The sequence below is a fragment of the Ixodes scapularis genome, unplaced genomic scaffold, assembly GCF_016920785.2.
Source record: "Ixodes scapularis isolate PalLabHiFi unplaced genomic scaffold, ASM1692078v2 PGA_scaffold6__148_contigs__length_123643588, whole genome shotgun sequence".
In the NCBI taxonomy this organism is placed as follows: domain Eukaryota; kingdom Metazoa; phylum Arthropoda; class Arachnida; order Ixodida; family Ixodidae; genus Ixodes; species Ixodes scapularis.
The window spans coordinates 85,279,245-85,291,386 of record NW_024609881.1 but is presented as its reverse complement, the minus strand read 5'-3'; the positions used below and the strand labels follow the sequence as shown (position 1 = coordinate 85,291,386).

Sequence of the window (12,142 nt, the reverse complement as noted above, 5' to 3'; positions counted from 1 at the left end):
TCAATGGACAAAACTTTTTTTAATTGTGTAGTCGTTTAGGCAATTCGGCAGTTGATTATTGGTGGCTGTTCACAATAGCGAACACGTTTAAGTTATTCCGTCAGCATTACATACATTTGTAAAAAAGCTCCTCGAAATGAGGCAAAAAGGACGAAGGTATCAAGCAAATCGTTTTTCGTTATGTACAAAATGAGAAATCATGGAAGGCGGTTATTATTTCGAATACTCGAGATAATAATCTAGTTCTGTTACTACGCAATATGTTTTTTTTTTTTTATTATTAAAGCGCATAGTTTGGCTCGTTGGAACGATAAAACAGCGCAAATGGGAGAAGGCAGTAAAACAAAGCAGACGCAAGTTCATTCTTCAAAATAGCAAAGATCTGCATTAAACCGCGCAATGTCAATAAACAGAGATAAACAGTGTGCAATGCACCCTAACAGACGAAAAAAAAACTTCCTTTAAAAACGAAATCTAAAAACAAAAGTTATATCTGTGCCGAAACCCGGGATCGAACCAGGGACCTTTAGATCTTCAGTCTAACGCTCTCCCAACTGAGCTATTTCGGCACGTGGAATTCTTCGGTCTTTCTTTTACACAAACAATTTGATACTTGTTTCTACTCACTACCTTGTCCTTGTTATTAATTAGAGGTGTCGGGAACCGCTCGAGGTTCGTGTTTGACCAGGTTCGACGTTTTCGACCTTTTTGTTAAAAATATCAACAAAGGTTCAGCTCAGGTTTGACTGCTATGCGTATGCGCGACGGGCTGGCCAGTTGGCTTCGGATTGGATTGTGATCGCTAAGGGATGAATTAAGAACAGCACTGAATGATTATTTCCGTTAATACAGTACAAAAAAAAATTAAGTTATTAACTTCTTCAGTGATTAGATTCAGTACTTCTAATTGCAACTGTTCATAAAATTAAAATAACCCTTTGCATAAAAAAAAAAAAAATCTCCAAACCTAGACATGATTGTATCAATGTCTGGCCACACTGTCAACAAAGTCGAACCTGTCGAATCTAGTTAAAAGTAGGGGTTTCGCGAACTTTTATCGAACCGGAATTTCAGGTCGACTTTGGTTCGACTCCGGTTCGACTTTGTAGAAAGTGTGGCCAGACCTTGAAACAAGCATGTCTAGGTTTGGAGAATTTTTTTCTTATGCAAAGGGTTATTTTAATTTTGTGAGCAGCTGCAATTAAGAGAAACTAAATCTAATCCCTGATGAAGTTAATAACTTAATCGTTTGTACCGTATTAACTGAAACAACCAATGAGCGCTGCCCTTAATTCATTCCGTAGCCATCACCATCGAATCCAAAGCCAACTGGCCAGCCTGTCGCGCACGCGCACACGAGTCGAACCTCAATACAAGGTTCGTCAAAAATTCCACTAAAAGTTCGAAAAAGTCGAACCGGGTCGAACTCGAACCTTGGCCGGTTCGCGACACCCCTAGTTAAAAGGTCGAAGTTTCGTCGAAGCCGGTTCGACCCAGTCAAGCCCCGAAAGCTCGACCTAAAAATCCGGTTCGACAAAAGTTCGCGATAACTTTCGAAAGTGCCATATACCTTCTGGAAAAAATGCTGCCAACACTGACATCACCCCCATTTCATTCTGCTTCCTTTGCACTATTCTCTGCGCTTGGCAGTGAATCTTTGACGCCACTCTCGTGCGTTTATAAAAGGACGAGGATATTTTGCCAGCAGCCGGCATTTTCCGCTCCCGGTAATTATGCCGGAACAACGGAGGCGCCACCGTAGCCACTGTTAGAGTGCCGGCATAATTAACAGGAGCCGAAAATGCCGGCAGCCGGCGTTTTTTAATCTTGTTCATTACGCCGGCGGTCGGCATTTTATGTGCCTGTTAACAATGCCGGCATTAAATTTTATGATTATTCTGAATGTTTTGCTACACCACGCGTGTATTCTAACTCCCGATTTAACAATACCCGCTTGAAAAAGTAAAAAATAAATAAAAAGCAGCAGGAAGCAAGTGATACATCAGGTGTTCGACAGCATGGGGTTCCGTACTTCCAATTTTCAAACTTGCGTCTTTTCCGGGTACGACTGTTTTCCCACCAAATCTGTCCAGGGCTATTCCGTCGTTGCGCAGATTTGACTCCCTCCCCGTTATTGCCGGGAGCGCGTTGACCCACCCGGCCACCCCGTTACCGCCGGGAGGCCGGCACAGTAGGCTGCTCATTATAACGGATCAGCTTCTTTTTGTAATGAACCGCTTTATACTGTTGCTGGCGTCCCGGCGGTAACGCGGATGAGGGTGTGCAGTTCGTACAGCCCTGAGCGGATGTCCCAGAAGCTGGTATCATATTTTTGGGTTGGTCTAAATATAATTCGAGCTTCTCATTTTCAGTGGTTTTGTAGGCTTATTTTATCTAATGGAAGTGCCGGTGTTGAATAGTGGACAGTACTTGATTTCGTATGCTTACGAATCAAAGCTTTGAAAAGGACTCGATTGCATGTTTCTTCGGTTATATAGTTTATTGCACAGTAAGTAAGAAAATCACATCACTGAAATTAATCCTACAATTTTAAAGTTAAACAAAGGCTAAAGCTTGACAAACATGCATGAAGCTAAAATTAACCAAATGGATTATGCTACAACTGACGCTGAAGCAGCAAAAAGAAATCCTCATTCATTTACGTCGAACACATTGCCCTAACTTTGCTTTTGGCTGCCTCTTGAGGGAAGTTCAAGGAACATGAAACCACTCGACGCACCAGTCACACATGATCGCATCGAAGCCTTCCAAATCCCCGTGGCACGCATGACACTGCCAGTGATGCAATGACTTTTTCAGATTTTGTGAGGTGATCACAAGATCGTCTGTAAAGAAACTTCTTACAATATCCACACTCTCATCTAAGACTCGGCAGTGAAGAAGCTAGAGCTGTGTCTCCACATCTTCTTCAAGCAGCCTGCCCTTCAGTGCACTGTTTGCAGCCTCTACGCCTATTAGCCATGTGAGGATCACGGTATTTTTTTTCAAAGATGGGAAGAGCCACGCCCTGTGGCGCGCTTCCTTTTCCTGGGAAGTCCAATCACAGTTAGGGTGCTTCCTTTTGGCCGTCCATATTTTCGCATTGGAAGTGCCAACTTGACATTCTTTATAGCGGTGGTGTAAGAAGCAGGCTGCTCTCTACTGCGTTCCTTGGCTCGCTGATCCAAAGTGTCACCTCATGTTGATGCTTCAGAAACTTGAACTGTCCTTACACCAGAGCTCTCGTTAGTAGCTTGATCAGTTCGTACTGCAGTGCAGCGACTCTCTAGACTTCCTCTTTGCACTTCAATGACCCCCGGCACCCTGATCTGAGTAGGATCATGGTTAACATCAGCTGATGCCAAAGTGCAGGGGACCGCAACGCTGTTGCCCGACACTTCGGAGAGCTCTGGGGACATGGGGCACGGCCCATGAGAGACCAAGCTGGCATTAAAACCGTTGTCGCCTTGAGCACGCCCTTCGTTGATTTTGTGATTATGTCGTCGTCAACCATCCAGTGGTTTTGAAGTGTCTCAAGAATTTCCATTCTTACAAATTCGGGCATGGAAACTTCGGACACAATGCCAGCAATTCTTCCTGCCACCGCCGAAGCTTTTCGAACTTTTGATGGCTCGACAGAATTATTTGATGTTCCCACCTGTCAACACAAAGTAGTTTCGACTCTTGCTCCGCAGCAAGCAGCACCCCTCGGACCTTCTTGTTGTGTTCTGCAGTCCACCGCTGCGCATAGAAACTACAGTCAAACTTGCTCAACTCGAGCTGGCTTTGTGCAGCGAGCATGTGGCAGCGAGCATGTGGCAGCAGGGCAGGAGCACTGCCCTCCTGAGACCACACGTTCAGTCCTCAGACCACACGTACGTTACAATATCTGTCTCTGCAGAGAGTCCGCTAGAAAGGTGAAGGTGCCGTTCCACATGCTTGAATGCCTATGGAGTCAACAACTGGCAGTACAACTCCAGGTATTTATTACCGTTCGTTATGACCCGCCTCTTCAGAAAGAATGTTGCTGCCTTGTGCATTTGCTCCTTCCTTGACGTGTGCACAAAGCAGAAAAAAGTTATTACAAAGTCTTCCAATGAGCTGTATCGCTCAACGATGCTCTTCAACTTCGCGTTGATACTCTCGCCGTGGTTATTTGTTGAGTTGAGGTAGTTACCGCAGGACCATTTACTACCCATAATTCATTCGTGGTGGATGCCATGCCAGTTAGACTCGAAGTGGTCTACCATTGCCTTCGACGACGAGGACTTCATGGTTTCGTAGAACTGTTGTACTGATCTTCATTTTTTGCATACACCAATCCTTGGAGTTTATCAAGTGCCTTTTATTGTGCTAGCTTTGTTATACCGAGCTTTTAGATGCTGATTTCTCGTCGGAATGTCTGCAAAGTGTGGAGGTACAGATGTGCAAAGGAGACTCTGGAAGAAGCTCCGTGACAATCTGCCTTTCCCTGAGGTCTTTGTCAACCATGGTGATCTTCACGGAGTCACAGCTCTTGTTCAATTGTTTAAACAAATTAAAAACCATCGCAAAGTGTCACCATCTTCAGTCGCGAACAGACCAACTGCAACAATTTCGCTTTCAGCATTCCCATCTTCCACGAGCATAAGAAAACATGACATCCTTGTTTCCAGCAACTTGTAGGTTTGGGTCAGTAAAGATTTTTTCAGGATAGTCCTTGACAGATCTTTTCATGGCGTCATCTTGGAAGAAGATTGCTCTGAGTTCATTGTTCTTATCCATTAGCCATCGAACTGTCGACTTGTACTTATGTTGGAGCATTTTGACACTTGCTTCTAGGTCATATCTTGAACCCGCTTGCTTCTTTTTGGCTGCAAGGTTGGAAAGGTCTCTCAGTGTGACCGCTCTGTTACTTTGCGTTTCGAGGTGCTTTCTAAGAAACTTCCTATTCGCCTTGAGCTCCAGCGTCGACGTGGCTTTGGCTTGCAGGTCAGGCGGCAATCTCCGCTGTTTAGGCAAGTGGCTGAAGTGGTGTTTGGGCACGGTTTGGTTGTCGTGTTGAAGTGATAGACTTCTAACTTCGAGGTGGGCTTCATCTTTGCTGGCAACAAGGTAGATGTGAAACCCACAGTCGCGTTTGAAGGTCCTGCACACAAATGCGCAGTTCATCGTTAGAAAGTGTGAGCTAACTAACGGAAGGATCACAATGTAACAGTCAAATGCTGCTGTGTGAGGAGTGCTTAAAGCACAGGGGGCAGTGAAGGCTACATACAAGCTCAAGACCGTACATTTGAGACATGCTTCCGTTGGAAAGAGCAACCGCACTATACATATGGCACTGTTGTCCCCGAGTATGTGCTCCAAAAGGTGGAAGTCAACAATCCTCACTTTGGCCTATTACATATGCTGCTCATTCGCTTACGTTTTCATTTCACAGTCATCACCCACGTTTTAGGTTGCGATAAAAAGAGCGGCTCCTGAACTTACCGAGCTTAATGGCTCCCGAACTTCCCGAGCTTAAAGCGAGTAAAGTATACACATCGTATCACCAATCTCGTGCTAATTTCGTACTACGAAAAGTCGTTCCTAGCGCTCAAAAACTAACGTTCCAGAGGAATGGCTCTCAAATGATAAGTTCCACACTCCCGCATTTGTTAAACAGTCTTAGCAGCAATAACATTGATCTAGAAAGTCTAACCTTCAGAGACTTACATTTATTATATACTTGTACGTGATCATTTTCTCTCTTAACATTTGCAAAGGGTGTTTTTAGTTTTGTCCACTAATTGGTTATGTCGTTGCCTCTAGCACGCTACAGTATGTTGCTTTTTGTTTGTCTTCACGCACGCTTGCTGCTGGCAGTCGTAGGGGCCCCGGGACTCGTCAAGCTGCTTACTGCAGCTTTGTTTCTTGGACCCCACTATCATAAAGGATAGAAATAAAGTATAATTATGATGTTCAATATATTAAACTGTATTAATGAGGCACTCACTCATCAAGGGCGTACCGCGCCAGCCACCGGCACCGCACATGGTGTGTAAGGGATTGACTATTCATACAGATGGCGTTTAGCCATCCCGTCGTTTGGAAACGACGACTTTTCCGTCATTTGAGGAAACTTGTAAGTTCTCGCCGGAACTTATGGCTGCGTCACATTTCAGCGAGAAACCGGCCCGAAGACCCTTTCAAATGACAGGAAAGCCGTTGTTTGCAAATTACGGGGTGGCCTAACGCCGGCTGTGTGAATGAGGCCTAACCCTGCACCGTGTTTGGACAAAGAAATAAAGATGTAACAATTACTTACGAAAATGCTCGAGCCGACGCTTGTGTTGTTAACTTCTTGCCCCCCTGGATGCAGCAGTACTTGATACTCTGGTACTTCAGCGCCTCTGACATCTTGTTTAAAATCTTCCCAACTCTTTTTTTTTTTTTTGCGCCTTCAATGGTGCGCGCGTCTCTCCTCCATAGCTGCACAAGGTGGGCCGAGCTGTAGGCTTCAATCTTCTCCTCAAGGTCTGGAAAACTTACGAACCGATCGCCCACGTGAAAGGTCACCCTCGTGGGAACCGGTGGTTGCCCGTGCAGCGCCAAGGAAGGAGCCTCGGCGAAGTTGTTGTCCTACGACGGCATCATTTCCGTGGGTTTGGGATCCGTGAAAACCCACGCCGATGAGGAGTCCTCGACGAAGTCGTCGTCCGACAACCCAATCCTTTTCGCGGGTTTCGGATCCGTAGTAACCGCCGGTGGCTAGTTCAGACGCCGATGAGCAGTCCTCGACGAAGTCGTCCTCCAAACACGCTCTCCTTTCCGCGGGTTATCCTAGTGCACGGTCGCGTGGAGTGACCCCGTGTGAATACGGACGCCGAGGGAGCCGTGTGGGAGACGGGAAAGAAAACCCGGAACCGGAAATGCGACGTCATAGAAACACCCAGCTAATCGGACGACACTGCTGGCATAATTAATGGCTTGAAAAATCCAGGCTGCCGGAAAAATATCTACTTCGTTTATAAAAGCAATGAACATCGTGGGTCAAATTGGAGCCATATAAACGCAATATCAGACATATTTAATGTACTTTTGAGGCCATGTGATTTTCTTTCTTTTTTTAACATTTCATTCCAAACGCACCCGAAATATATTCCACACCAAATCAAACTTGTGAGCCCCATTTCTTTTTTTTTTTTTCAAACACCGATGCAGCGACATGAAATGAACCATATACAAATCTCCATAGATCAACATTTGCGGTGGCCATGTTTTGGACGTCGCTTCCAAGACCGAGCCCGCGATTGAACCCGAGTTGGCATGTTCATGTCGAATGCTTCGCTGTATTTGTGTCCAATACTCGTTCAGAAGCTGCGCCTAAGATATGGCAGCCTGGGATGACTTTCAAGAACAATTGGTCGCTCTCACAGCCACTGAGAAGAGGGAGGAACAAGACAACGCAGAAGTAATGTAGCGCATTCCGTTGTCATGTTCTTTCCTTTTGTCCGTTTTTAAGCGCGACCATGGTTGCCAGATTCAGCGCCAACTCGCCGAGCAGTCAGAATTTATCGGATCATTGGCCTAGCTGCTACTGGAATTATTTTGTATAGTTTAGTTTTGTAAACCATTCAAGTCTTTCAAAATACTGGACTTTTGTGAATAATTAAAGATGTAAACAAGTACACTTTTCAATGCGATTTAAACTTAAAAGCGATTAAAGCCCTTGACGTTGTTGTTGTTGTTGTAGTTGTTGTTGTTGTTGTTGTTGTTGTTGTTGTTGTTGTTGTTGTTGTTGCTTTTTACAAACTACAACCAACACAAAAGACTCAGCGCATTTCCCAGGAATAAGGTGGCGTCCTTCAGTACATTCGGCTGCTGTCTACCGCCATTGGCTTTCTAAAGCCCGCACTGTCACGTAATTGACGCTTCAAAGTATACGTGAATACTCGTACGTCAAAAATATCAAAGAACGTCTTTTCCCTAGGAACTTCATAAAAGATTTGTTCCGCAGCTAATTGTCATTATTCCCACTTGTTCCCGGACGCCAGTGGAACCTGGGCTTCTACAAGAAACGCTTCACCGCGGTCAACCGTGGCTTCGACACCGCGTACGCCAAGTGGACGGGACCCGGAGACTATTGGACCCACGTCGCCACTGATGTGAGTTTGCCACGCACCAACGCAGCTTCTCAAGGCTATATGCTTTGGAGTTCGTAACCGTGGTGGTTTTGCATACCCGACACAAAAATCGGTTTTAAAGCAAAAGACGTAAAAAAAAAGAACATGCAGACGACGATTAGGTTCGAATGAGCAAAAGTCCGACCGCAGCTTTTGTTGAGGCTGCTTTCTGAAGCCGCGATAGACCCTTTTCAAAAGTGTATGAAGTCCGACCGCAGGTAACTGTACTAAAAGTGCGTCGTCAAGGCACTCGTCGTCTTTGTGCGTTCGCAATCGCCGGCTAAACTAATGCGGAGCGCAAGGTCGTCTGTTTCTTGCACAGCGGTTGCAATGATGTCAGAAGGCCGAGCTCCTATTGGCTGATATAAAAAAGAGTGGGTAGACCTCGACGCATCTAGCGTTGAGGTCTAACATCTATCCTTTCAATTAAAGCCAATCAGAGCTCGGCGATGTTCTGACGTCCCCGACACTCCTGCGAAAGAAGCAGACGACTTGCTTTCTGCTTAAGGTACGGGTAAAAGCACGGGATTACAGCGCATTCGCTAAGCGGGATTGGTGTAGCCGGTAATACCAAACGCATACAAAGCCCACGAGTGCCGTGACCAACGTTACTAGAACAACTAAGGGTGGAAACTGCTTTGAAAAAGTCGCTCCGATCCGTACTTGAGAGCCGAACTAAAGGCGATCGCAACGCCGCTATTTCTCCCGCAGCGGCCACTCCGGGAACTGTACTGCTGCACGTATTGGTTCAGGTCGAGCCCCGCAAGGGCCGGTGGCGCCATCTCGCAATGCCATTTCACAGTAGCTATCTAAATCAACTTTCATGCTTTGACTCGCCGCTAAAGGGTGGCGCTGCTATCGTATTTAGTTTGGTCTCGGTAGACGCAACCGGTCCGTGGTGTTTCAAGGGTGAGTTTCCCAACGGAGTGTTTTAGTAACGTTAATCGTGACGATGCACTTTTTCCGCTTTCTGATTGGCTCCATGTCGGATCGCATAGCGTCGATCGGACTAAGCGTGAAACGAAGTGTGGCAGCTGCTCGGCCAATGATCCGAAGTCCCGTCGTTGTTTGGGCACGTACTCTTAGCATGTACACACGTGTATTGGGCACGAGTGGGTGCGTCAGCGTTCGGTGAAGATTCGAATCCAATCACGCGCTTGGTGCCCGAGAAACGGCCACCGCCAATGTTGCTGGATTGGGTTTTGAAAAGGGGACTGTCCTGAAACTGCACGAGTGTAGCGTAGAATCGTGCTCTGAGAAACTTCACGAAAAGACTAACGGGAATTAGTAATCACAGGAAAAGTAGCGTTAAAAAATAATTACAACAGGCAAATTTGAAATGCCGTTAGCGTCGTACCTAAACTAGGACGCGAACGCGAAGAAAACGTTCTAAGCAACAATCCTTTGGCACCGCTTTTCTTTTCTTTTTTTTTTCCTTTTTTTTTAGCGTCGGTTCATTTACATTAGTGTTTTTTTTATATATGCGTAAGATATATAAGAGGGAACAGCCCGTTATCAAAGATGTTGTGATCTGAACAAAGGCTGAAACGCAAAGCTTAGGCTGAAGTTTCTCTTAACACTTTGAGAAATCGAGAGATTATATGGGAGTTCTTAAGACTGCACTTATAGAAAAAGACAAACGGTTTGTTTCCACTCATATTTCTTATGACTGTACGTTCTCTGCCCTTTCAGACAGTGGTGGTAACGTTAACAGTGAAAGGTTAAAGTGTTTCCCCTACTGGGCAGTTTTAGCATAGCTTAACCGCCGACTGAAGGCACGCCCTGTGGAGCATGCTTCAAAGTCACAGCGCAACTTCATGGAAGCAACACCACTTCGTAGGGCAGCCTACGGTAACGCTACGCTGTAAGGCAGTTTTAGCGCACCGTTACAGCAGGGCACCTCCTAAAGCGGCATTGTTACCGAAAGATCGGGCTGTACCTTTCAAGCCTGCTCCTCCCCGCGCACCAGGAGTCGTGGCCATGGAAGTCCGAAGGTAACGGTATGCTAAAGCGGTCTAATATCTACAAAACGCTTATTAAAACGGCGGTCCGATTCAATTTACAGTTATACATAAATATGAGCAGCAATTGAAGACGATCCTTTTGGCAATTCTAAGCACGACAGTTGTTCCTGCTGTTGTTGTTTTGTTTTGTTGTTTTTTTGTTTTTTTTTTTTAAGTTGAGGCTGAAACATACACAATAGAAAGTTAAAAACGTCGGCACTTGTCGAGAGACTGTTTTGCACACAGTAGAGTGGTCAGCGAAGTTACCTAGCTAAAACATCCAAAACTTCGAGGATGTAATCGTTGACCAAACTTTACACGCATATTACACGTTAGAGTTCTCTTCTTTTATAAAAAAAGGTTCATATATGTAAAGATGTCTACATAAGCGAGCACACGGGATTCAGACGAAACCGCCCAGGACAAAAAGGTACCTGACAAAGTGGTCTCAGGAGAAAAAGGTACCTGACAAAGTGGTCCCAGGACAAATGGTTACAAACGGACACTGTCTTCTAAAACTTAGCAAGTCTGTATTGGTGAAAAACGTTGTCTGAACGAACTATATATAGTCAGTGATAGGTTAAACATCCAATAGAAGCACCACCTCCAGCACGCGTTCGCTGTATTCCGCCATGCTTCGATGGCACGTGCGACAAAGTGTTATCAGGGACAGAAGAATCGCGATCGATGGCGGAGCGTCGAGTGGGCGCTTAACCTGTCACCGACCATACTTTTTGCACGCACAGGACATGCAAACAAAGATGCAGGGGTTTGATCTGCGCCTGAACGATGATCTGATGTGGAACCAAACTGGCGTTTATTCGACACGACTCTTCACCGAACGTGCCGTCAAGTTAATCACCAATCCTGACCGAACCAAAGTAAGTAAATGGAGAAAAAAAAACGGAGTGTTCAGTCGGGCTGGTGATAATTAATCATGACGTAACATCTAATATGTGGTTCGGAAAAAAAAAAAAGAAAATTCAGACGTTCTCCTGCAGTTGTCTTATTGAAAGTTTAAACTTGAAAGCTTAATTGTTTCGGCACTACAGTCACAGGTGTTATATTATGATTAAGTAAAGGTGTGTTGTTGTTTTTTCTGTCAAAATTATAGACTCATTCGACAAGACAGTTTAAGGCGGACGTGTAGGATTCGCTTTGGCCAGGCGCACATTTCCTGGTGCGAGGAAATAAATTAATCTTCAATATATTCTATCTCCAAAAACAAAAGCGTTTCAGTCGACCGTGCTCTTAGCAACGCCGCTTTAACTGCCTCCACGAATGGGTCTTTCATATTAACGGTGGCTGTAGCTCCTCGAATCATTAAAGTATCAGTCGAATTTTCGTTCGAGGCTGCCTTCAGGAAGAAACTTAGCTCTTGTTTTAACAAAACGTCGGCAGCATTTCAAAGGCTCGAATTTAAGTTCTAAGCTCTTTCTGGCAGTTTTGGATCACTTTCTTGTTTCTTGTACGTATCATGAAGGTCCGCAATGGATTTGTCGCATTATTCTTTATGCTGCCTTTTTGGGTGAGTTACACTCATACCGTACTTGCAGCAAGCCACACGTAATATATATTTTTAAAAGCTACATTAAATGCACTAAGGAGCGAAATTACATCAGACAAGATGAACTTACAAGTTAAGTGCAAAAGTCTTTGTTAACCATTATTCTGTACTCTTAGCCTTTGCCAATATCAATAGAGTAAGAATCGATGGTATGAATGAGCATGAAAAATACATCATCTCAGCAATTAGTCTGACCAGCAAATAATTGTGATGATAGGTTAGAGCGTAACACCGCTAATTTAATTTTATAATCGTTGAGGAAAATTGGCAAGTGTACTTTGAAGAGAGCCAGTCGACTTTTCTTGACGTGTAAAATGGGAGACAATATGAGCTGTCTTATCCGAATACAAGCCGAGTGAATAAGATGCACAATGTGGTGCCTTCGGCATGCTAATGAATTGCCACTATTCAAGTATATGGAATAGCGG

The 12,142-nt window shown here is 44.9% G+C and overlaps 1 non-coding gene across 1 annotated transcript; it reads right to left on the bottom strand.

Annotated features, from left to right (window-relative positions):
* Positions 1–496: 496 nt before the first annotated feature.
* Trnaf-gaa lies at positions 497–569 on the bottom strand. Its single transcript has one exon. It is a non-coding gene; the product is annotated as a tRNA-Phe (tRNA).
* Between the last annotated feature and the right edge of the window lie 11,573 nt (positions 570–12,142).